The sequence below is a fragment of the Ambystoma mexicanum genome, chromosome 6p (assembly GCF_040938575.1).
Source record: "Ambystoma mexicanum isolate Mex_15411 chromosome 6p, UKY_AmexF1_1, whole genome shotgun sequence".
Classification (NCBI taxonomy): Eukaryota; Metazoa; Chordata; class Amphibia; order Caudata; family Ambystomatidae; genus Ambystoma; species Ambystoma mexicanum.
The window spans coordinates 1,204,301,732-1,204,328,176 of NC_090935.1; the positions used below are offsets into that span (position 1 = coordinate 1,204,301,732).

General features: G+C 46.8%; 1 protein-coding gene across 4 annotated transcripts in view; it reads left to right on the forward strand.

Moving 5' to 3' along the window:
• Positions 1-26,445, forward strand: part of AGTPBP1 (ATP/GTP binding carboxypeptidase 1) — a 2,604,148-nt gene that overhangs the window by 1,785,463 nt on the left and 792,240 nt on the right. The window lies entirely within an intron of this gene.

Consider the following 26,445-nt stretch of genomic DNA (forward strand, 5'->3'; position numbering starts at 1 on the left):
TATGACCATGATGTGTTCCAGGCCATTATGTTCAAGGTACAGGACCTAACAAGGGCCTTTTCTTTACATCCTTTTGCAATATTACCTGGTGGTTGTGCTGCTTCCTGCAGGCTCACAGCTGTGTTTCCTCTTTGCCGACTGACCTGAGCCCGCGCAGGTCAGCTGCTCATCCCGACCTCCGGCATACACGCCAGCGCAGCGGGCTGCTTGATGCATGCCGAAGGCGCGCAAAAGGCAAACCCCTCTGTACCCGTCTGGGACAGTGTGGGCCATGGGCTTTAAAGGTCTGCTAAAATGAAGCAGAACATGCCTTACGGTTTGTAAGATTTCCCTTTGGTGATTATAATGGTATGACTTGATACTCATGGTGAGAGCTGTTGGAGCTAGCCCCTGAGGCTACCTGCTTCCCCACTGGACTGTTGGTCCAGCTACCTGTAGCAGATGCTACCTCTGTGAGGGGTCTGACCACGGGGATAAGGACAAGTCAGGAGCTTTGTCTTGATTGGCTGTTTTTTGGATCGATAACTGCTCCACTGAGGCACACAGTCACGAGATTTTTGATCTTTTAACTGAGCACCAACCTTACATGTTAGGAATGACCATGACCTGGTTTTTAGACTCTTCTGGCCCTGATATAGTGCATCTTCTACCCTCTAACTACGCACTGATTCGTGCGGATCAGCCTAGCTCTAGGCTGGGGAACCGGGGGGAATGCTTGGCCTTTCTTCACTTAACATCACTGGAGTGTGTTGCTATTCCTCTGACACACAGTGTGCCTTGTGAACTGTTGCTGTGAGGCTTCGGGGTTCAAGCAATGTGTCAGTGCAAGCACTGCTTGTATATCGGCCACTTTCCTATTTTGCGATGGATTTCATGAATTGTTTCTCTCATCTGGTTGCTGATCTTGCACTGGCCCATGCTAACCTGATCTTGTTAGGGGATTTTAACATTAGGACGAATGATGTGACGGGTGTTCATGCCGTTATTTTGATTGCCAGGTTTGGGTTTCTGACTGCCTTCTGTATCACGTAATAATTTGTCAACCCACAAAAGAAGAAACATGCTTGACTTGATGTTCTCGGAAGCATCACTAACTGTGACTTTTAAACTATTGCCTGTAATCTGGTCTGACCATTTGTTATTGCTGTTTCTTGTTGCCCTTCCCAATCGGAGACAGATTCATCACAAAGTCTACATTAGTGGATAAAGTACCGCTGGTGCTATTCGTGGAGACCCTGAAACTCAATACTCAGATGGATGTTACAGAAGATCTAGCTGACCCATGTGGGGCTCTAATAAAAGCTATGGCTCTGACAGCCATTTTGTTTGCTCCCCCTCAGCACGGTGTGTGCCACCAAAAACCCTCTGCTCCCTGTTTTTCATTGGACCTTAGAGCTCTGAAAGAGCGATGCTGTCGGGCAGAGCGTAAATGGCATATTTACTATGCTCAAGAAGCCAAGGGACATTACAAACAGATTCTGCTTCAGTTTAAACTGGCTTTTGACGCAGCCAAGTCTCAGCACTATGTGGTATGTATACTCCTAGCAGCATGTGCTTTTTGGGAGATGTTTAGATTTACAAAGGAACTCTCAGCCCCTTTTCCCACCCGGCCCAAGACATCTGTAACGCTGTCAGTCTATTTTTTGTAGATAAGATTGATATGATCAAGTGTCAGAATGCACCAAAGTATCAACCGAAAAGGATACAATATTCAAAAGGATACAGGAGGTAGGGTCTTCCGGATCCCTGTTCACCCGACTTGATAGTCGTGAAGTCAACAAAGACCTTCCAAATGATACAACCCTCTGGCTGATAAAACAGGCAGAGCGATGGATCACTGGAAAGGGCGTGGGTAAGGTATAGTAATCCAGCCTAGGACAAATTAAAGTATCATGAATAACTGCTCCAACCTGAGTATGATGAGTTAGATAATGGCAGGAATGATCACACTGACCTGTATCTCTGGGTAGAACAATCCAGAAGTCTCTTGATGGATTTGAATTGAAGAACAAAACGACAGGGAAGGGAAAATTAGTAAGGGAGACTTATCCCGGACGGAACGAGGCTCACGCTAGATACGGGTTGAATTCACCACAGGATAGCGTCCAAAGTTCAGTTCAAAGTCACTTCCAATAATCCTTGAAAGGCTTCCTTCCCACTTAGGGATCAATCCTTCTGTTAGTTCCACAGATGCAGGAGTTAGAAGAAAATAGTGTTTGAAGACAACGTGAGCGTGTGGATTTACACGCGGGCAGGAATCGCGCAGCCTGGGCCAGCCGCGTGTGAAGACAACGTGCGCGTGTGGATTTACACGCGGGCAGGGTTCGCGCAGCCTTGGCCAGCCGCACTTGAAGACGAAGAGCGCGTGTGGATTTTACACGCGGGCAGGATTCACGCAGCCTGGGCCAGCCGCACTTGAAGACGAAGAGCGCGTGTGGATGTTACACGCGGGCAGGATTTACGCAGCCTTGGCCAGCCGCGTATGAAGACAAAGAGCGCGTGTGGACTTTACACGCGGGCAGGATTCACGCAGCCTGGGCCGGCCGCACTTGAAGACGAAGAGCGCGTGTGGATGTTACACGCGGCCAGGATTTACGCAGCCTTGGCCAGCCGCGTATGAAGACAAAGAGCGCGTGTGGATTTTACACGCGGGCAGGATTCACGCAGCCTGGGCCGGCCGCACTTGAAGACGAAGAGCGCGTGTGGATTTTACACGCGGGCAGGATTCACACAGCCTTGGCCAGCCGCGTATGAAGACAAAGAGCGCGTGTGGATTTTACACGCGGGCAGGATTCACGCAGCCTTGGCCAGCCGCGTATGAAGACAAAGAGCGCGTGTGGATTATCACGCGAAGGGATAGCTCCAGGAATCAGCGTGTGGCGGAACACACGCTATCGAAGGCCCAAAAGTAGCTGTAGGAATATACCAGGATGTAGATCAGAGGTTCAGCTACACGACGCCAATAGAGACGATCAGAAGCAGCGAGTGAAGTTTCTACGCTGCTTAAATACGTGATACCGTAGTTCACGTGACGAAGCAAAAGTCACGTGAAGTTAGCGACGTGAAAAGTGTAAACGTCGTTTTCCCGGTAACGTATCGAATAGCCTCCATTTGGAGTAGAGCGGTCTAGCTGTTCTACGAGCGTAGCGTCCAGCATGCATGACAGTGCCATCCCCCAAAGGGACAACCTCTCCCCTTCTTGTGTGGAAGCGCTTCAATAAAGCAGGAGCATGAATGTTGGAAAGAGGTTCCCAGGACCTATCTTCGGGTCCATAGCCCTTCCAGTCCACCAGATAATACGGTCTACCAGAACGGAGTTTCATATCCAGTATGTCTTGTACCTCGTATTCATCAGACCCCCGCACAGAAATAGCAACAGGCCGTACCGGCAGTCTAGTAGTGTCAGAGAAAGGCTTGATGAGCGAGACGTGGAATACAGGATGCACCCGCCATCGTTGTGGCAAAGCCAGACGTACAGCAGCAGGATTAAGAACATGGAGCACAACATACGGACCGATGAATCTAGGCAACAATTTCTTTTTGCCCGGAATTCTTAAGTTCTTAGTGGATAGCCAGACTTTCATCCCAGCCTTATAGACAGGTGCGGACACCCTATGAGCGTCGGCATAGAACTTGTCATGTCGTTTGGCCTGCTCCAATTGCTGCTTCACCTTTCTTTGTAATCTCTTCAGATCACGAAGCGTACGGCCTGCGGCAGGCGTGTCCAGGGATAGACCGGAATCTAGAGGTATTGATCGGGGGTGTTGTCCATAGAGAGCATAGAACGGTGAAGTGCCTATGGCACTATGATAAGAGTTGTTATAGGCGAATTCAGCCGCCGGCAGTACCGTGAGCCAATCCGATTGGTATTGCAAACACAGACACCGCAGATATTGTTCCATAGTACAATTGACCCTTTCAGTCTGTCCGTCGGTTTGAGGATGATAAGCGCTGGACATTCTATCATCAATTAGTAATGCAGATGTTAAGGCTCTCCAGAAGCGTGACGCAAACTGCGAGCCCCTGTCAGTAATGATTACTGATGGTAGACCAAAGAAACGGAATATATGTTGGATGAATAGATCAGCCAGAACAGTAGCAGTTGGTAAACCAATACAAGGAATAAATAGGGCCAATTTAGTGAAATAATCCACTACGACCCATAGGGTATCGTATCCTTGATTTGGGGGGAGTTCCACCACAAAGTCCATAGATATCATGTCCCATGGTTTGGTAGGGACAGGCAGGGATTGGAGTAAGCCCACTGGTTTACCAGGAGTATTTTTACATTGGATACATACGGAACAAGAAGATACGTAGTTTATAACGTCTTTTGCCATGGATGGCCACCAGCACCACCTTTTGAGCAGGTCCAGTGTTTTCTTCTGTCCAGGATGGGCTGCAATCAAGGAATCATGATTCCATTTGAGGGCTTTATCCCGCATTGAAGGAGTTGATAGATAAAGCACCCCCTGTGTGAATGGTAAACCGTTATGCACGTCTAGATTCATATCCTGGACTACTTGTGGATTATTTTTTACCCACTCTTGTATTTCGGTTTTTAAGGATGGTTGAACCGAACAACCACAAATCACATGATCTGCCAACAGCTGGATCTGTACTTGTTTTTCTTCCTGCGCCTCTTTACTCATACGGGACAAAGCGTCCGACTTAACATGTTCTCGGGCAGGACGATAGGTGACCTGGAAATTGTATTGGGCAAAAAAGACATGCCATCTGGCCTGACGGGGCCGTAAGGCATTTCATGGATTTGAATGCTTGGAGATTTCTATGGTCAGAGTACACCAACACCTGTTGTTTGGCCCCAAGAAGATGATGACGCCATTCTCGGAAGGCATCTTTGATAGCCAGTAGTTCCCGCTCAGTAACGGTGTAGTTCCGTTCATATGAGGTGAGTTTACGAGAGAAGAAAGCCACTGGGTGTTCCTCCTTGGTTTCTGTGCAGACTTGTGAGAGCACTGCGCCAATAGCGACACTGGATGCATCCGCTTCAACGACAAACTGGCGATCAGGATCCGGATGTTGAAGCACGGGTGCAGTGGTAAATGCTTCCTTCAGTTTTTCGAATGCTGCTTGGGCATGTTGGTTCCAACAGAAAGGTACTTTGGAACTAGTTAAAGCCGTCAAAGGAGCTACTGTTTTGGAAAAGGAATGGATGAATCTGCGATAGAAATTCGCAAAGCCCAAGAAAGACTGTAGCGACTTGACGTTATGTGGAATTGGCCAATTCAAGACTGCCTTTACCTTGGAACGACTCATTCGAGCACCTAGATTGGTAATGTCGTAACCAAGGAACTCCACTTCCTGCGAATGAAAGACACATTTTTCGGCTTTCACATAAAGGTGGTTCTCCCTAAGTCTTTGTAGGACTGTAGAAACATGTCTGACGTGTTCCGATAGAGATGAGGAGTAAATCAAAATGTCGTCCAGATAGACAACCACAAATCGGTCCATGATGTCTCTGAATATATCATTCATGAAGAATTGAAATGTGGCGGGAGCATTGCACAGACCAAAAGGCATCACCAAATATTCGTAAAGACCATACCGTGTCTTAAAAGCGGTCTTCCATTCGTCGCCTTCACGAATGCGAACCAAATTGTATGCACCTCGCAAGTCCAGTTTGGTGAAGTAGCTGGAAGTGCCTAACTGATCCAACAGCACGTTTATTAGCGGTAAGGGGTATTGGTTTTTGATGGTGATATCATTAAGTGCCCTGTAATCAATGCAGGGTCTGAGGTCTCCCTCTTTCTTAGGAACAAAGAATAGAGGAGATGCAGCAGGAGATTGCGAGGTTCGTATAAAGCCCATGGCTAGCGCCTTGTCAATGTATTCCTTTAACACGACATCTTCTTTAGGTGTTAAAGAATAAACACGGCCTGTAGGAATTTTGGCACCCGGAATCAGTTCAATAGGACAGTCGTACTGTCGATGAGGAGGTAATTGTTCTGCCTGGCCTTTATCAAAGACATCAGCATAATCAGCGTATTCGCATGGTATGATATTGTCGCATTGATGTACAACGCTGATAGCAGAATCCTCCACCACAGAGGCCAATAAGTGTTGTTTATTTGACACCTCCTGACTGGTAAAGCAATGTTCGTTGCAATGAGTCGAAGGATATTGGAGCGATCCCGAAACCCAGTCAACAGTAGGATTGTGAAGGGTTAACCATGCAAGACCAAGTATGATCTCGTACTGCGGAGCAGCAATAACATCGAAGACGATTTCTTCTGAATGGTTATTTGATAGCGTCATCCGAACAGGTACCGTCTCCTGGGTTACCATACCAGAAGTTAACACAGATCCGTCCACGGTATTCACCGTTTCGGGTTTTTTTTTGTTTACTAGGGGTAAGGAGCGGTTCTTAGCATAGGTGATGTCTATATAATTGCTGGTGGCGCCAGAATCAACCATGGCCTTGGAAACCACTTCTCGCTCATCACAATGTAACGTCACCTGAACTATTACAGGTGCATGTTTAGGAATGGTACTGGAGTCCGATGAAACACTCGACATAGGGACTCCTGCTAATGTCGAGTTTTGGCGTTTCCCGCACGCTTGACGGGTTTTTTAGGGCATGTTGCCAATAAATGCTCGGAAGAACCACAATACATACATAAGTGGTTTTTTCTTCGGTTCTCCCGTTCTGTATTGGACAATCGGCCTCTCACGGCGCCTATTTGCATGGGTTCAGGGTCGTTAGAGATGACTGCTGGTGTCTCTGACCGCCCCGAGACTGGCATGAAGGGCTTTTTCTCTCCCTTTCGAGCATTCCTTCGGGCGTCGATTTGTAGAACCAAATCAAGCAGCTCTGGGAAACCCGTAGGAACCACAGGAACAGTAGATAAGGCGTCTTTCAGTTCTTCAGAAAGACCCTTGTAAAAAACAGCCGTTTTCTTGCTGTCAGGCCATTGGGTTTCCGCCGTCAGTTGATTGAACCGGGCGACGTAAGACATAAGGGGTTGGCTGCCTTGTTGTAGGTTAAGCAACTCCAAATCTGTGGCTTGAGTAGAGTAACGCATGTCAAAGACTTTACTCATAGCAGTCAAGAGATCGTCACAATCGTACAACAAAGGGCTATTAGTTTCCAACAAAGGGTTAGCCCAAGCAGCAGCCGTGCCCCCTAAATGGGAAAGCACGAAGGCTGCTTTTGTGGTTAGGTCAGGAAAAGATGTAGGACGGCAAAGGAAATGGAGTCGGCACTGGTTTACAAAGGTTCTGTAGGTTTTGGGATCACCCGTGAACCTTTCTGGAGGGGCCAAGGGAAACTGAGTGGGCATAACCACGTTAATAGTCTCCTGTGGGGGTGCCGTAGTCCCAGATCCGGATGCGGTAGCCATCGGCGCTTGTGTTCCCTGAGGACTACCATGTAGGGCGTCTTGCATAACGTCCATACGGTGCCGTAACATGTCCTGTGCAGTAACCATTTCGTTTCTCAAATCGTGGATCAACTGTGTCAAAACAGTTAAAGGATCCGTACCCTCCATGGCTTCTGATTCTGTCAGAATGCACCAAAGTATCAACTGAAAAGGATACAATATTCAAAAGGATACAGGAGGTAGGGTCTTCCGGATCCCTGTTCACCCGACTTGATAGTCGTGAAGTCAACAAAGACCTTCCAAATGATACAACCCTCTGGCTGATAAAACAGGCAGAGCGATGGATCACTGGAAAGGGCGTGGGTAAGGTATAGTAATCCAGCCTAGGACAAATTAAAGTATCATGAATAACTGCTCCAACCTGAGTATGATGAGTTAGATAATGGCAGGAATGATCACACTGACCTGTATCTCTGGGTAGAACAATCCAGAAGTCTCTTGATGGATTTGAATTGAAGAACAAAACGACAGGGAAGGGAAAATTAGTAAGGGAGACTTATCCCGGACGGAACGAGGCTCACGCTAGATACGGGTTGAATTCACCACAGGATAGCGTCCAAAGTTCAGTTCAAAGTCACTTCCAATAATCCTTGAAAGGCTTCCTTCCCACTTAGGGATCAATCCTTCTGTTAGTTCCACAGATGCAGGAGTTAGAAGAAAATAGTGTTTGAAGACAACGTGAGCGTGTGGATTTACACGCGGGCAGGAATCGCGCAGCCTGGGCCAGCCGCGTGTGAAGACAACGTGCGCGTGTGGATTTACACGCGGGCAGGGTTCGCGCAGCCTTGGCCAGCCGCACTTGAAGACGAAGAGCGCGTGTGGATTTTACACGTGGGCAGGATTCACGCAGCCTGGGCCAGCCGCACTTGAAGACGAAGAGCGCGTGTGGATGTTACACGCGGGCAGGATTTACGCAGCCTTGGCCAGCCGCGTATGAAGACAAAGAGCGCGTGTGGACTTTACACGCGGGCAGGATTCACGCAGCCTGGGCCGGCCGCACTTGAAGACGAAGAGCGCGTGTGGATGTTACACGCGGCCAGGATTTACGCAGCCTTGGCCAGCCGCGTATGAAGACAAAGAGCGCGTGTGGATTTTACACGCGGGCAGGATTCACGCAGCCTGGGCCGGCCGCACTTGAAGACGAAGAGCGCGTGTGGATTTTACACGCGGGCAGGATTCACACAGCCTTGGCCAGCCGCGTATGAAGACAAAGAGCGCGTGTGGATTTTACACGCGGGCAGGATTCACGCAGCCTTGGCCAGCCGCGTATGAAGACAAAGAGCGCGTGTGGATTATCACGCGAAGGGATAGCTCCAGGAATCAGCGTGTGGCGGAACACACGCTATCGAAGGCCCAAAAGTAGCTGTAGGAATATACCAGGATGTAGATCAGAGGTTCAGCTACACGACGCCAATAGAGACGATCAGAAGCAGCGAGTGAAGTTTCTACGCTGCTTAAATACGTGATACCGTAGTTCACGTGACGAAGCAAAAGTCACGTGAAGTTAGCGACGTGAAAAGTGTAAACGTCGTTTTCCCGGTAACGTATCGAATAGCCTCCATTTGGAGTAGAGCGGTCTAGCTGTTCTACGAGCGTAGCGTCCAGCATGCATGACAGTGCCATCCCCCAAAGGGACAACCTCTCCCCTTCTTGTGTGGAAGCGCTTCAATAAAGCAGGAGCATGAATGTTGGAAAGAGGTTCCCAGGACCTATCTTCGGGTCCATAGCCCTTCCAGTCCACCAGATAATACGGTCTACCAGAACGGAGTTTCATATCCAGTATGTCTTGTACCTCGTATTCATCAGACCCCCGCACAGAAATAGCAACAGGCCGTACCGGCAGTCTAGTAGTGTCAGAGAAAGGCTTGATGAGCGAGACGTGGAATACAGGATGCACCCGCCATCGTTGTGGCAAAGCCAGACGTACAGCAGCAGGATTAAGAACATGGAGCACAACATACGGACCGATGAATCTAGGCAACAATTTCTTTTTGCCCGGAATTCTTAAGTTCTTAGTGGATAGCCAGACTTTCATCCCAGCCTTATAGACAGGTGCGGACACCCTATGAGCGTCGGCATAGAACTTGTCATGTCGTTTGGCCTGCTCCAATTGCTGCTTCACCTTTCTTTGTAATCTCTTCAGATCACGAAGCGTACGGCCTGCGGCAGGCGTGTCCAGGGATAGACCGGAATCTAGAGGTATTGATCGGGGGTGTTGTCCATAGAGAGCATAGAACGGTGAAGTGCCTATGGCACTATGATAAGAGTTGTTATAGGCGAATTCAGCCGCCGGCAGTACCGTGAGCCAATCCGATTGGTATTGCAAACACAGACACCGCAGATATTGTTCCATAGTACAATTGACCCTTTCAGTCTGTCCGTCGGTTTGAGGATGATAAGCGCTGGACATTCTATCATCAATTAGTAATGCAGATGTTAAGGCTCTCCAGAAGCGTGACGCAAACTGCGAGCCCCTGTCAGTAATGATTACTGATGGTAGACCAAAGAAACGGAATATATGTTGGATGAATAGATCAGCCAGAACAGTAGCAGTTGGTAAACCAATACAAGGAATAAATAGGGCCAATTTAGTGAAATAATCCACTACGACCCATAGGGTATCGTATCCTTGATTTGGGGGGAGTTCCACCACAAAGTCCATAGATATCATGTCCCATGGTTTGGTAGGGACAGGCAGGGATTGGAGTAAGCCCACTGGTTTACCAGGAGTATTTTTACATTGGATACATACGGAACAAGAAGATACGTAGTTTATAACGTCTTTTGCCATGGATGGCCACCAGCACCACCTTTTGAGCAGGTCCAGTGTTTTCTTCTGTCCAGGATGGGCTGCAATCAAGGAATCATGATTCCATTTGAGGGCTTTATCCCGCATTGAAGGAGTTGATAGATAAAGCACCCCCTGTGTGAATGGTAAACCGTTATGCACGTCTAGATTCATATCCTGGACTACTTGTGGATTATTTTTTACCCACTCTTGTATTTCGGTTTTTAAGGATGGTTGAACCGAACAACCACAAATCACATGATCTGCCAACAGCTGGATCTGTACTTGTTTTTCTTCCTGCGCCTCTTTACTCATACGGGACAAAGCGTCCGACTTAACATGTTCTCGGGCAGGACGATAGGTGACCTGGAAATTGTATTGGGCAAAAAAGACATGCCATCTGGCCTGACGGGGCCGTAAGGCATTTCATGGATTTGAATGCTTGGAGATTTCTATGGTCAGAGTACACCAACACCTGTTGTTTGGCCCCAAGAAGATGATGACGCCATTCTCGGAAGGCATCTTTGATAGCCAGTAGTTCCCGCTCAGTAACGGTGTAGTTCCGTTCATATGAGGTGAGTTTACGAGAGAAGAAAGCCACTGGGTGTTCCTCCTTGGTTTCTGTGCAGACTTGTGAGAGCACTGCGCCAATAGCGACACTGGATGCATCCGCTTCAACGACAAACTGGCGATCAGGATCCGGATGTTGAAGCACGGGTGCAGTGGTAAATGCTTCCTTCAGTTTTTCGAATGCTGCTTGGGCATGTTGGTTCCAACAGAAAGGTACTTTGGAACTAGTTAAAGCCGTCAAAGGAGCTACTGTTTTGGAAAAGGAATGGATGAATCTGCGATAGAAATTCGCAAAGCCCAAGAAAGACTGTAGCGACTTGACGTTATGTGGAATTGGCCAATTCAAGACTGCCTTTACCTTGGAACGACTCATTCGAGCACCTAGATTGGTAATGTCGTAACCAAGGAACTCCACTTCCTGCGAATGAAAGACACATTTTTCGGCTTTCACATAAAGGTGGTTCTCCCTAAGTCTTTGTAGGACTGTAGAAACATGTCTGACGTGTTCCGATAGAGATGAGGAGTAAATCAAAATGTCGTCCAGATAGACAACCACAAATCGGTCCATGATGTCTCTGAATATATCATTCATGAAGAATTGAAATGTGGCGGGAGCATTGCACAGACCAAAAGGCATCACCAAATATTCGTAAAGACCATACCGTGTCTTAAAAGCGGTCTTCCATTCGTCGCCTTCACGAATGCGAACCAAATTGTATGCACCTCGCAAGTCCAGTTTGGTGAAGTAGCTGGAAGTGCCTAACTGATCCAACAGCACGTTTATTAGCGGTAAGGGGTATTGGTTTTTGATGGTGATATCATTAAGTGCCCTGTAATCAATGCAGGGTCTGAGGTCTCCCTCTTTCTTAGGAACAAAGAATAGAGGAGATGCAGCAGGAGATTGCGAGGTTCGTATAAAGCCCATGGCTAGCGCCTTGTCAATGTATTCCTTTAACACGACATCTTCTTTAGGTGTTAAAGAATAAACACGGCCTGTAGGAATTTTGGCACCCGGAATCAGTTCAATAGGACAGTCGTACTGTCGATGAGGAGGTAATTGTTCTGCCTGGCCTTTATCAAAGACATCAGCATAATCAGCGTATTCGCATGGTATGATATTGTCGCATTGATGTACAACGCTGATAGCAGAATCCTCCACCACAGAGGCCAATAAGTGTTGTTTATTTGACACCTCCTGACTGGTAAAGCAATGTTCGTTGCAATGAGTCGAAGGATATTGGAGCGATCCCGAAACCCAGTCAACAGTAGGATTGTGAAGGGTTAACCATGCAAGACCAAGTATGATCTCGTACTGCGGAGCAGCAATAACATCGAAGACGATTTCTTCTGAATGGTTATTTGATAGCGTCATCCGAACAGGTACCGTCTCCTGGGTTACCATACCAGAAGTTAACACAGATCCGTCCACGGTATTCACCGTTTCGGGTTTTTTTTTGTTTACTAGGGGTAAGGAGCGGTTCTTAGCATAGGTGATGTCTATATAATTGCTGGTGGCGCCAGAATCAACCATGGCCTTGGAAACCACTTCTCGCTCATCACAATGTAACGTCACCTGAACTATTACAGGTGCATGTTTAGGAATGGTACTGGAGTCCGATGAAACACTCGACATAGGGACTCCTGCTAATGTCGAGTTTTGGCGTTTCCCGCACGCTTGACGGGTTTTTTAGGGCATGTTGCCAATAAATGCTCGGAAGAACCACAATACATACATAAGTGGTTTTTTCTTCGGTTCTCCCGTTCTGTATTGGACAATCGGCCTCTCACGGCGCCTATTTGCATGGGTTCAGGGTCGTTAGAGATGACTGCTGGTGTCTCTGACCGCCCCGAGACTGGCATGAAGGGCTTTTTCTCTCCCTTTCGAGCATTCCTTCGGGCGTCGATTTGTAGAACCAAATCAAGCAGCTCTGGGAAACCCGTAGGAACCACAGGAACAGTAGATAAGGCGTCTTTCAGTTCTTCAGAAAGACCCTTGTAAAAAACAGCCGTTTTCTTGCTGTCAGGCCATTGGGTTTCCGCCGTCAGTTGATTGAACCGGGCGACGTAAGACATAAGGGGTTGGCTGCCTTGTTGTAGGTTAAGCAACTCCAAATCTGTGGCTTGAGTAGAGTAACGCATGTCAAAGACTTTACTCATAGCAGTCAAGAGATCGTCACAATCGTACAACAAAGGGCTATTAGTTTCCAACAAAGGGTTAGCCCAAGCAGCAGCCGTGCCCCCTAAATGGGAAAGCACGAAGGCTGCTTTTGTGGTTAGGTCAGGAAAAGATGTAGGACGGCAAAGGAAATGGAGTCGGCACTGGTTTACAAAGGTTCTGTAGGTTTTGGGATCACCCGTGAACCTTTCTGGAGGGGCCAAGGGAAACTGAGTGGGCATAACCACGTTAATAGTCTCCTGTGGGGGTGCCGTAGTCCCAGATCCGGATGCGGTAGCCATCGGCGCTTGTGTTCCCTGAGGACTACCATGTAGGGCGTCTTGCATAACGTCCATACGGTGCCGTAACATGTCCTGTGCAGTAACCATTTCGTTTCTCAAATCGTGGATCAACTGTGTCAAAACAGTTAAAGGATCCGTACCCTCCATGGCTTCTGATTCTGTCAGAATGCACCAAAGTATCAACTGAAAAGGATACAATATTCAAAAGGATACAGGAGGTAGGGTCTTCCGGATCCCTGTTCACCCGACTTGATAGTCGTGAAGTCAACAAAGACCTTCCAAATGATACAACCCTCTGGCTGATAAAACAGGCAGAGCGATGGATCACTGGAAAGGGCGTGGGTAAGGTATAGTAATCCAGCCTAGGACAAATTAAAGTATCATGAATAACTGCTCCAACCTGAGTATGATGAGTTAGATAATGGCAGGAATGATCACACTGACCTGTATCTCTGGGTAGAACAATCCAGAAGTCTCTTGATGGATTTGAATTGAAGAACAAAACGACAGGGAAGGGAAAATTAGTAAGGGAGACTTATCCCGGACGGAACGAGGCTCACGCTAGATACGGGTTGAATTCACCACAGGATAGCGTCCAAAGTTCAGTTCAAAGTCACTTCCAATAATCCTTGAAAGGCTTCCTTCCCACTTAGGGATCAATCCTTCTGTTAGTTCCACAGATGCAGGAGTTAGAAGAAAATAGTGTTTGAAGACAACGTGAGCGTGTGGATTTACACGCGGGCAGGAATCGCGCAGCCTGGGCCAGCCGCGTGTGAAGACAACGTGCGCGTGTGGATTTACACGCGGGCAGGGTTCGCGCAGCCTTGGCCAGCCGCACTTGAAGACGAAGAGCGCGTGTGGATTTTACACGCGGGCAGGATTCACGCAGCCTGGGCCAGCCGCACTTGAAGACGAAGAGCGCGTGTGGATGTTACACGCGGGCAGGATTTACGCAGCCTTGGCCAGCCGCGTATGAAGACAAAGAGCGCGTGTGGACTTTACACGCGGGCAGGATTCACGCAGCCTGGGCCGGCCGCACTTGAAGACGAAGAGCGCGTGTGGATGTTACACGCGGCCAGGATTTACGCAGCCTTGGCCAGCCGCGTATGAAGACAAAGAGCGCGTGTGGATTTTACACGCGGGCAGGATTCACGCAGCCTGGGCCGGCCGCACTTGAAGACGAAGAGCGCGTGTGGATTTTACATGCGGGCAGGATTCACACAGCCTTGGCCAGCCGCGTATGAAGACAAAGAGCGCGTGTGGATTTTACACGCGGGCAGGATTCACGCAGCCTTGGCCAGCCGCGTATGAAGACAAAGAGCGCGTGTGGATTATCACGCGAAGGGATAGCTCCAGGAATCAGCGTGTGGCGGAACACACGCTATCGAAGGCCCAAAAGTAGCTGTAGGAATATACCAGGATGTAGATCAGAGGTTCAGCTACACGACGCCAATAGAGACGATCAGAAGCAGCGAGTGAAGTTTCTACGCTGCTTAAATACGTGATACCGTAGTTCACGTGACGAAGCAAAAGTCACGTGAAGTTAGCGACGTGAAAAGTGTAAACGTCGTTTTCCCGGTAACGTATCGAATAGCCTCCATTTGGAGTAGAACGGTCTAGCTGTTCTACGAGAGTAGCGTCCAGCATGCATGACATCAAGAAGTCGATCATGCTATCAGGGATAGCGACAGTGGCTGCCACCTCATGTGATTTTCCAAGAATAGACGAATCTGAGGCTTTTTCTAGCTTTGAACCAGTTTCGGACAAGATTGTTTTAGCTGCTATTTGTAAGCTTATATCGACATCACCTTCTGATCTGATTCCTCTGTTTCACTTTCAATCTCTTCCAACTAATTCCATTGCGCTCTTCACTGCCGCTCTTCACGATTCCTTTGAGTGGTTTCATTCTGGCCTCACTAAAAAATGCAATGTTGATGCCACTTTTGAAGAACCTGCAACTGGATCCTGTGCCTCCGGCCAGTTATCGTCCTATTTCTCTTTTGTCTGCTTTTATGAAATTGATGGAAATTATCATTACGCCCAACTCTCAAGGTTTATTAAAGAAAATAGGTCCCTGCACCCCTTTCAGTCTGGGTTCAGGCTACTTAAGTGGACAGAATCTTTAATGATATCAATTTTGGACGATCTGACCCTACTTGAGGACCGCGGGGAGGTCAGAGTCTTGATTGTCCTGGAGCTCTCTGCAGCATTTAACAGCATTGATCATAAGATCCTCTTACTGTGACTGGAGCAAGCGGGTTTGTCATGTTCAGTCTTGGCTTGGTTTTCTTCTTTCCTGTCGGGCCATATGAAGACTGTCTCATTGGTGCCTTTTTTTGCTCTCTACTCCTGCCGTGTGTGGGGTTCACAAGGGGTCATCTTTATCCCCGTTACTCTTTAACTAAGCTGACCTCGGGGGGCGCTTTTGAGCAGTCGTGAGGATGAGTACCTAAACCTTGTTGCTCCGCTGTGGCCGTCAAATATCCTGCAGAAATACATCCTGAAATAGGGTGCTTTTCACCAAAAACAATGTTGAATATGCGATCAGAAGGTCTCTGTGGAATGTGCAACTTGACAGGCTCAAAGAGAGGCAAACCTGAGTGCGAATTGGCCCGGAGCGAAGAGCAACCAGCGCCGTGCGCCATTTTGCCAAGATCGCTGAACGGAGGCAGGACATATACCCCGGCATACAAGAAGCAACATATGCGCACATGAGGGACAGCACTGCGGGCACCACAACAGAAGTAGACTGCCCATTCTCTAAAACCCTCATTGTTGCTGGCGATTGCTCAACGTGATCTGCGGTGAGAGAAACACCATGGAGACCGTGCAGGACGGCCCCTCGCTTCGTCTGGGAGTCTCTCTGCATTGACGGACGACCTACGCGGGACCCAGAGGCAAGGAGCCCGCAAATGAGGAACCGCGCGGATCGGCGGGGGATGGGGAGTATCATCAGAGAGGTGACTCTCACTTAATAAAGTGCATAAAACGGCTGGACCATGAGGGGGAACGTCAGACGAGGAACAGACAAAATTACAATGCAGACCGCAGGGAGGAAACAGTCACCGCACAGGGCCTGGAATAGAGCGGGATAGGACCCAACACAGAGGAGTTAGGGAAGTGATCCCCAACTATTGAACAGAATGGTCTTGGATTGTACTGCGAACGTGCCACTGCACTCGGCAGGTGGAAGGATGACAGAGGAAACTGCACACCAGGACAATTAAAGGCCCAGATTGAAAACGAACAGACACTGTCACTCGACAAGACACCCATGAGATATGCAGACATGAGGGGAGCCATTTGAAGGTATTCTTAACGGGATCTCCCAGGCCATATAGTGTGAACACAATTGGACACTTGGGGTGCACGTGGGGGCCAGAGGACTACCAAATATTGTGGAAGCAGGTAGTGGTGCACTCCCCAGAGCATCAGGTGGGGGGGGAGAAGCAGTGCTGCGAGACCTAGAGTGACCTACAGTCATCGTGGGGGGTCCACAGATAAACGGGCAAGCATAAAGCCCAAGACACACATCGAGGAACAGATCGACGCACATAGGAAGAAACAATAGGGCCACAGAAAACCAAAGGCGTCGCCTGACCAGTAAGACTCCAAAAGGAAGTCAGTAAAAGAACTGACCGAGGAGGATGGGGACACATTCACCAGAGTCATTCAAAAGACCACTTACACAATGGTGAAAGGCCAGCATAGGATGTAAACTTAGAAAATTAGTTCAGGGAATAACAATGCGTGGTGCGCTGGTCCTGTAATTAGGTTGTAAGTAGGTCTAGTAATCGCAGATAAGAGCACATGCGGTATCCCTAAACCAGAATATACAAAAAAATGAACAAATAACGCTTGTGTCCAGTGAGTCCATTTAATTTCTACAGCCAACATGTGTTTCGACTGGTGGGTCGTTCTCAAAGCTGTTGGAATTCATTCCAAATGACAATAAGTAAACAAAGTTCCACAGATTATGTGTGTATGAAGTACAGAAACCAAGTTAGAACCAAAAAATATTATATATAATGATTACATACCAGAATAGATCCAAGGCAGTGGCGTTCAGGCAAAACAGAAGGAATAAAACAAATCAAATAAGCCATGTAGGTAATTATTCAAACCATAGTACAAGACGACTTGTATTGAATTTCTAAATGTGTTAGAACATGCATTGCCAAGTCCATGTCACACACCAAAACAAGCGACCAATTAACCAGTAAAACCCCCAAGAAAACCGAGTTGGGCACCGTCATTGACTGTATAAAACCATAGTGTTCATGGTTAGTGAATAAATTGTGTTGATCTTATTAGTGTGATGCTAAATGCAAATATCGTCACTTGTGAGAATAGGTAGTTAAGGACTTACCCAGTCTGGAAGTCACTGTGTGAATATTGAATCAAATAAAATACGGTATATGTTATCTCGTTTGGAAGCGTATCAGTATAACAGAAATAATGTAAGTGCAGTGGATATACTCACAAGCTCAATGCTTGACGTATAATGACAAAAATATGTGTGCTTAACATGAATTTCACTTTCATCCATGGGTTCAAATACCTAAAATAAAAGATCGCAACTAGAATGAGTTGGATAGCGAGTTGCGCTCAATATGAATAATGTGAGCATCATTATATATAAAGATTCTAAGTGGCGCTGTAGATTGCGCGGTTCACTTACCCTCCTACATGGATTGTTCGGATTAAATACCCATCAGTTTTGAGCTGCTCGCGTGCGAGACGCTTACGAAATACGAATATATCTCGGAAAAGAGCTTGAGAGAGTGCCGTAAAGCATTCCGTGGCGTCATCCGACCGGTGAATATCACAATATCACGTGATCGGCGTGGACAGTCGCTTGTACGCATGCGCAGGGTGATTAGTGTGATCTATATGGTGAGCTATGTATAGTATGTTAGCTACGTGACACCGATCGTGATACATGTATAATTATATATCGATATGCCGAAAAATACACTAAGGCCCAGAACAAACGTGATGTTGTAAATCAATAATAATTGTTACCACATTATGACATGTGCAAAATTTTGGAATATGTGTTTCACTGTATGGTGTGCACCATATAACACAGTATACATTTGATATAAGAAGTCTAATGTACAGAATTGGGGTGTAATGTCTGAGTAAGTAATAAGATTATTACTCAATTCCATGGTGTGTTGTAAATGAATAGATAATGCAGGGTCAAAATTAAAATGTCTATTGACAGATCAGTAAATCCTTGGAATAGAGAACATTTTGACAAAATGTTACCCTTTGTGTTGTCCCATGGATCTGGCAAAGCACTTACATCGAAATTGGTTAACACAACTCTATTACCTTATAATCATATTTACATTCAATGTCCAAAGGCGAGTATCATATTGATGGTTCAGATTGTGCTTATGCGATGAGTAAACTGGAATGATGTTGACAGGCTTTTGTCTCTTTCCTCAGAAAAAGAACAACTCATTAGTGAAACTAGACGAGACCTGGATAAACAGATACTTTCCTTACCTATCACTGAATTAAAGACTAAATCTAAATTTACACCATCCCTGGCGAATGACAATATCATTGACACCTTTCAGCGAGCGGTCACTCGTGATATACATCATCATTTGGATAGTGCAAAGAGCAAACATACCAATCATTATTATAACAACTTCACACTGAAGGAACGTGAAGTTTTAAAATCTCTGAGACAAGATAATTCTGTTGTAACATGTGTTGGCTGTAGAAATTAAATGGACTCACTGGACACAAGCGTTATTTGTTCATTTTATCAAGCTTCATTCTAGTGTTTAGGTCTTAGCGCAAGGCAGCACTACCCTTGTTGTGTTTAGGATGTAAAATTACGTTGGCACCAAACCTGAAACAGTCAAACAGACCCAAGACCAACAGGAGGGGGACCCAAGCACACTGACAGAGACAGGTGGTGTGACTTTGGAGAACCTCATGACAGCTATACAAGAGACGAGGAAGGCACTGGAATTTAGGATCAAAGAAGTAGGTGCAGATGTATCACTGGTACGGGCGGACTTGGGGAAAGTGAATGAAAGAGTGGCGTCAGCAGAGCAGCGAATAAGTGACTTGGAAGATGTGGTGGAAACCATGCACATCAAAAAGGTCAGGGCCTCGTGGGGGCAACAAGGACCGTCGAAGATAGAGTGGAAGATGCCGAAGGACGTTCTAGAAGATGCGACATACGGTTGGTTGGAGTGCCGAAGTGGATGAAAGGGGACAGCACAGAACTGTTCGTGGAAAGAATAGTACTGGACACATTGCAGCCCTCCTGTCTCTCCCAAGTTTTTTACAGTGGAGAGGGTGCATAGGGTGCCCGGTCGCCCGCCCGCCACCCCCAGGAGCACCACCTCAGGCATAATAGCTAAACTACTTAACTTCATTCAGGGACCGGGATGCAATCCTGCAGGAAGCACGGTAACTGGGGAATATACAGATAGAGAATGCACAGATCCTGATATTCCCGGACTTTACGCAAGAAGTACAGAGACTGAGACAGTGCTTTGACTCAGTAAAACAGAAGCTCCGGGAACCGGGCCTGAGATACATGATGGTCTTTCCAGCCAAACTAAAGGTACTGGCAGATAACCAGTCGCATTTCTTCCTCGCAGCCAACGAAACCTGGACCTGGATGGAATCCAAGTTTGGCCAGACAGATAATCCAGGAGCGCAACGCAACAGAGACAACCAAAAGCGATGAAGAGCCAAAGAACGGAAACAATGTAGTCTAATGAAGTAACAACGGAAGGAGAAAAAGGAGGGAAAAGTAGAGAAAAGTTAGCAGCGGACATTGAGGAACTTTCTGAGAATGTGGAACAAGACAACAAATCACAGAGGAAGGAGCAGAGGGGTAGCAGAGTCTACAGCCAACGTTGAGGCCAAAACAAGCGAGACCGAAGGACCGTGCAGTCCAACCAGTATCTTTTTCTTGATGTTCGCTGACAGAGTTCCATCATAGTTTAAAGCAGGAACTAGTTCCTGCAAGAAGAATGGGGGGTGAACGGGCAATCAGAGGGGGGGTGAAGAAAGGGGCAAAAGGGAAAATGGGAGCAGGAGACAGTGCAAATCTATTTGTGACAACAGACTAGCAGCAGATCAAAGATACAAAAAATGATCAGTATGACCAAGGTGTGATAAATGGTTTGGATATAAGGGTAGCCAAATTTGATAGTAGAGGGGCACGGTCAGGAACACAAAGGGCAATCATGGCAACCCCAAGGGGGGGGAAGCCTCAGGGGAATGATATACTAAAGTAGTTTGGATGTCAATAAAGATAGGAATCTGGAATACACGTGGCCTGGGCAAGAGATCTAAGTGCTCCCGGGTCCTGCAATTCTTACGTAGACATGGCATTCAAATTGCATTATTACAGTAGATGCCCTTTATCGAAGCTGACCTTATAGCTCTGCAAAGGAGTTGGGGAGGCATATTAGTGGGAACACACTCGTCATATTCCAGGGGGGGTGCTGACCTGGATGGATGCCAAAATACCATTACAGTTGTAGGCTGCCAAGGGGGACAATGAAGGACGCACGTTTGATATGGGGCACCTTAGAAGGACACAATTTATGTATAGTAAATTTGTATGCGCCCAACACTGATAATGAAGACTACTTCCAAAAGGTGGGTGAATTGATGGCCGGAGACAGACCAGATATTCTCATCTAGGCCGGGGGGATTTCAATTGTTACTGAGACCAAACTATAGCCCGGACAGGAACGGGGGCCTACCAACGTTCAACACTCTTCCTCAATAGAATGGTGCAAGAACTGGACTTGCACGAATTATGGAGGTGATCACATGGGGATGATAGGGAATATTCATTCTACTCACCAGTGCATGGAACACACTCTCGCCTGAATTATTTATTTTATGGGTACAGAGGGCGCACATAGATTTTCTCAAACAGAATACCTAGGGAAGATGCTCTCCAACCATGCCCCACTGGTTACATCATTATAGATAGGGAGTGGCTGCCCAGCGATACCAACTTGGACATTAGGAGTAGAGCAGCTCAAAGATAGAGCTTTCAACACAACCTTCAGGGAAGAGATTGTCTCTTTTCTGAGGAATAATGAGGGTGGGGAGCGTCTTATGGGAAGCCCTAAATGTAACAGTGAGAGGAGTGTGCAGATCACAAATGGTGGGAATTAGGAAAATTCTGTCCCGAAAACTGAAAGTCGGAGAGTGTAATTAGGGGTCTTGAGATCGACTTGGGGATGTGGAGAGAGGTGGGCCATGACCTGGCAAACGCTATTACAACCCAAACCTCACACCAATAAGCTCTATGCAAATTTGACAGGGACCACTACACCAAAAGGGATACATGGTGAAGGGGACAAAGCGTGTCGGTTAATAGCATGGCTGATCCGGAAAGAGCACCCAAGAGGAGCAATCGCACAAATCAATGATAGTAGGGGATCCAGAGTAGCCACACAGCAACAGATTAACAGGGTTTTCCAGGAATATTATATGTCACTGTACTTGAGCGAGGGAACATGCTCAGAAGAGTAGGCTTCAGATCTGCTTGAAATAGCACACATGCCTAGATTGACGGCACCCCAGAGGGAAATGTTGGAAGCACCCATAGAAGTTGAGGAAATTGAGTGGGCATTAAAAACAGTTCAGAAAGGTAAATCCCCGGGCACAGACGGCCTTCCGGTAGAATACTACTTAGAATACGCTGACATATTGCTTCCAATGTTAAAGAGAGTCTACAGAGAGGCCTACACTCAGGGGGCTCGCCCCGAGTCGATAAGAGAAGCACTGATCAGTTATTTTGAAACCCCGAAAAGACCTTACTCACTGCGGGTCATACAGACCCCATAGTGCTCTTAAATGTTGATACGAAAATACTGGGGAAGATTGTAGCTCTGAGTCTGGAGAAAAGCGTCATCAATATCGTACACCCGGACCAGTGCGACTTTATAGGGGGGCGTAATGGTGTCCAGTCAAAGGGTCACATTCAAAAGGGTCGAATACAATACATTCGACTCAAAAGGACCGGAAAAAAAATGATCAAATGACTTTTTTTAAATGTATTAGTTTTTTTGGGCCTTGGTATAGGTTAAATTTGTGGTTTTTGTCCACAAAATCAGGGTTTGGGGGGTCCTTTTTCCAGTCCTTTTGATTCCAAACAATTGCATTTCGACCCTTTGTATTCGATCCTTTCACCCATAACCGGGTGGAATACCTCCATGAACATCGGGAGGTTGCATTTTATAATGGCACATGTCCGACACTCAGAACAGGAAATGGCCTTGATGGCTTTAGATGCAACGAAGGCCTTTGATTCCGTGGAGTGGAAGTGGCTATTAAAGGTCTTGAAAGAGATGAGGATGGGAACTCAAATGCTGCAGTGGATTCAACTACTGTATGCCAACCCCCAGGCAAGGGTCAAAATGGGCGATTGGATATCTGGGAAATGGACGCTAGAGAGGGGCACCCGGCAAGGATGCCCGGCATCACCAATACTATTCGCCCTAGTGCTAGAACCTCTTTCAGGATACTCTAGGCCCTATAGGACTCAGGGATTAGAGTCTGTGGTATAATGCACAATATATCATTATACACAGATGATGCATTAATATATGTGAGCAATCCCAGGGTGAATATCCCTGAGGTACTAGCCAACTTTAGGAAGTTATCGAGCTACAGCGTGAATGAGGAAAAATCCCTTGTGTTCCCTCTAGGAACAATACGCACACAACCTGTGGACTCATTTACACAATGGGGGATTTGCTGGGAACTGGAATCGTTCCGCTATCTGGGAATCACAATTTTCCACAAATTAGTGGAGACTTTTGAGTTTAACACAGGGAGAGCACTATCCAGCATAGGGTACTCTGTTAAACTTTGGAAATACCTCCCGTTCTCTCTGATGGGGAAAATAGCCCTGTGCAAAATGGTGACATTACCCAGGTTGCTGTATTATTTTATCAACATCCCGTGTAAGATCAAAAAAGTATTTTTTTAAATGCTGGATACCAACATGGACCTACTCTGGGGTTTGAATAGGAGAAGTGTAGTGTTAAGCACTCTGCGAAGGTCACACACGGATGGGAGACTTACTTTGCCAGATTATGAGGTATTCTATGCAGCAGCCCAACTGCAAACAGTTTCCACCTGGGTGGACACGCCAGAGGGGGACTTGAAACGTCTATTAGGGAATTCTCCAACACACATTGAGCTACTGTGGACCCGATGGTAAATATGGGAAAATGCAAGATCTATGCAATACCAAGGGAAATGTAGAAACAGGTATTGGGGAAATCACATAACTCCCACCTGTATAATCCAGACCTATCATTGAGCTTTGACCCAGTGCTAAGGGGAATATTGACTCGTGGTCTATTGGTCTAGATTACGGAGTAAAGGGTCTTTCTTAAGTTATGCCCGAATCGTGAAGAGAATTGCTGACCTAATGCAACAGATGCTGCATACTAAACATAGTACAGGACTGATCTCACGCCTGTATCTGCAGATGAGGGAACAAAAGAAACTTCTGCAATTAGCCGTAAAGGCAAAATGGGAACGGGATGTCAGGACTGAGATACCTTAAGAACAGGGGGCCAAAATATGGGAACAAACTCGTAAGGTGTCAAGAAATGCCAGGTTCAGACTAATGCAATACAATTTTTCCCATAGAGTATGTATGACACCATCCAGACTCCACACGATCAACCCACAAAACCCACACACCTGTCCTAGATGTAAAGAGCAAATTAACAAGGGGGGTCCTGGGAGTCCCTCTGCCAGACATTAGTCCTGGTTGCGAGAGACTTACCCAGAGTCTTTAGCTCACTATCTTTCACAGAGAAGAAATATCCTAAACATATCAGTATTTGTCCTGCCCTGGGGCAGTCCAGCACCGAAATGCTAGGCAATTCTCCTCTGAACAAGAGTACCAACAGCATCCCCAGACACGTGTTTCGGTCTGGTTGGACCTCATCAGTAGGGAGGAGCTGTGCCTCTCTAAGAATAGTGAGCAAGGGGTCCACGTCTGGATTCCCCTAGTAACTTAGGGTGAGACCCAAAGTTACTTCAATATGCAAATTAACAAGGGGGGGGTCCTGGGAGTCCCTCTGCCAGACATTAGTCCTGGTTGCGAGAGACTTACCCAGAGTCTTTAGCTCACTATCTTTCACAAAGAAGAAATATCCTAAACATATCAGTATTTGTCCTGCCCTGGAGCAGTCCAGCACCGAAATGCTAGGCAATTCTCCTCTGAACAAGAGTACCAACTGCATCCCCAGATATTTCAAGTAACTTTGGGTCTCACCCTAAGTTACTAGGGGAATCCAGACGTGGACCCCTTGCTCACTATTCTTAGAGAGACACAGCTACACCCTACTGATGAGGTTCAACCAGACCTAAACACGTGTCTGGGGTTGCTGTTGATACTCTTGTTCAGAGGAGAATTGCCTATCATTTCGGTGCTGGACTGCCCCAGGGCAGGACAAAGACTGATATGTTTGGGATATTTCTTCTCTGTGAAAGACAGTGAGCTAAAGACTCTGGGTAAGGCTCTTGTAACCAGGACTCATGTCTGGCAGAGAGTTTCCCAGGAACCCCCTTGTTATTTGCTAGATGTAAAGAGGCCACAGCAGGCTTCTGGCATAGGAGTTGGGACTGCCAGGTGATCAGGATATTCTGGGAAGAGGTAGCAAGTAAGACTAACTCCTGGGCCCATAGCGAATATACTTGCACAAGTGAAACATGTTTATTGGGGATACTACCAGGGGGGGAAAGAACGAAGACCAAAAGGAAAATAGTGGCTTGTTTGCTTATACTAGCCAAACGTAGGATTGCAATCTCTTGGAAAAACCAGAGGGGCCATCTATTCAGTTATGGCTGAAGAATGCAAATTGATGGGGGATGGCAGAGATGTATTTACTCAGGGGTCAGACCCTGGTAGATGCAGTGGCGGATAGTAGTATGGACTGGGGACAAATGTTAAACAAACTGATGAATACTCCGGACTTACGCCCACCGTGATGGGTGACGCATGGGGATTGGTTTGCCGAATACTAGATGCTAGTCCCCAGTACAAATTAGACTAGATACAGGGGTGTTGATCTGTATTACTGTCATCAATCTGGCTGCTCGCACCCGTGGGGTAAACGGGTGTAAGGACCTCTAATCCCACACTTTGGACTGGAACATTTTAAGGTGTATGTTGAATATTTTAGGTTCACAGAGTATGATGCATAATGTTTAGTACTCAAGTAATGTTTGCTATGCTGTGATACTGAATGTGTTTGCAGGAATGTAACGGTACCTGATACTGTCACTACTTTATCAATAAACAATTTTTTTTTAAAAACTAAGCCGACCTCATTGCCTTGTCTGGCATTTGGTTTTATACATAATCTGACGATAGACAGCTAATTTGTAGGATTCATTCTCCAGCATCAGAGCCTGCCCCTTACTTTAAATCCTGTTTGTCAAAGATTGGCCGGTGGATGACTCTAAACTGACTGAGGTTAAACAGCGTGAAAACAGAGATTCTGGTGGTCGGACCACCATTCCTTCTGGACTGTATCTTTGGGACCCTGTCCTGCCCTTATCCCCTCTGTTAAAAGCATAGGGGTTAAGCTTATCCTCTCTGGTTCTAGAGAAGGGCAGATCTCGGGGATCTGTAATGCTGTTTATTTCAAACTCAGACTTCTGAAGTTAGTGCTACCATTTGTCTCCATGAAGCTCCGGGCAACAGAAGTCACAGCCTCCATAATGGGAGCAGTGGACTATTGTAACAGTATTCTCTTGGGTCAATCGGATTTTTTGATCCAACAGCTTCAGATACTGTAAAACTCGGCAGCACGTTTGGCTTTGAGGCGTTTTTTCTTGCGCTTTTACTGGCTAGGCTTCATTGGCTTTCGGTGAGTAGTCCTATAAGGTTTAAGGCACTGTGAATTGCACATCAGCTTTTTCTCTCACTGGACCGCCTTTTCTTCAGTCTAAACGTACTCGTTATATACCTCTGCGCACCCTGCATTCTGCTTCTGCTAATTTGTTGCAAGTTTCCGCGCTTTAGCAAATCTCGAGCAGGGGGCGCTCCTTTTCGGTTTTGACTTGTACACTTTGGAACTGACTTCCTGTGTACTTGCACGATTTTCCCGGTCATTTGCACTTCCGCAAGGCCCTGAAGACCTTCTTGTTTTGAGGAGGTTGCGATCTTTCTAGCCCTTGTCTGCTTCTGGC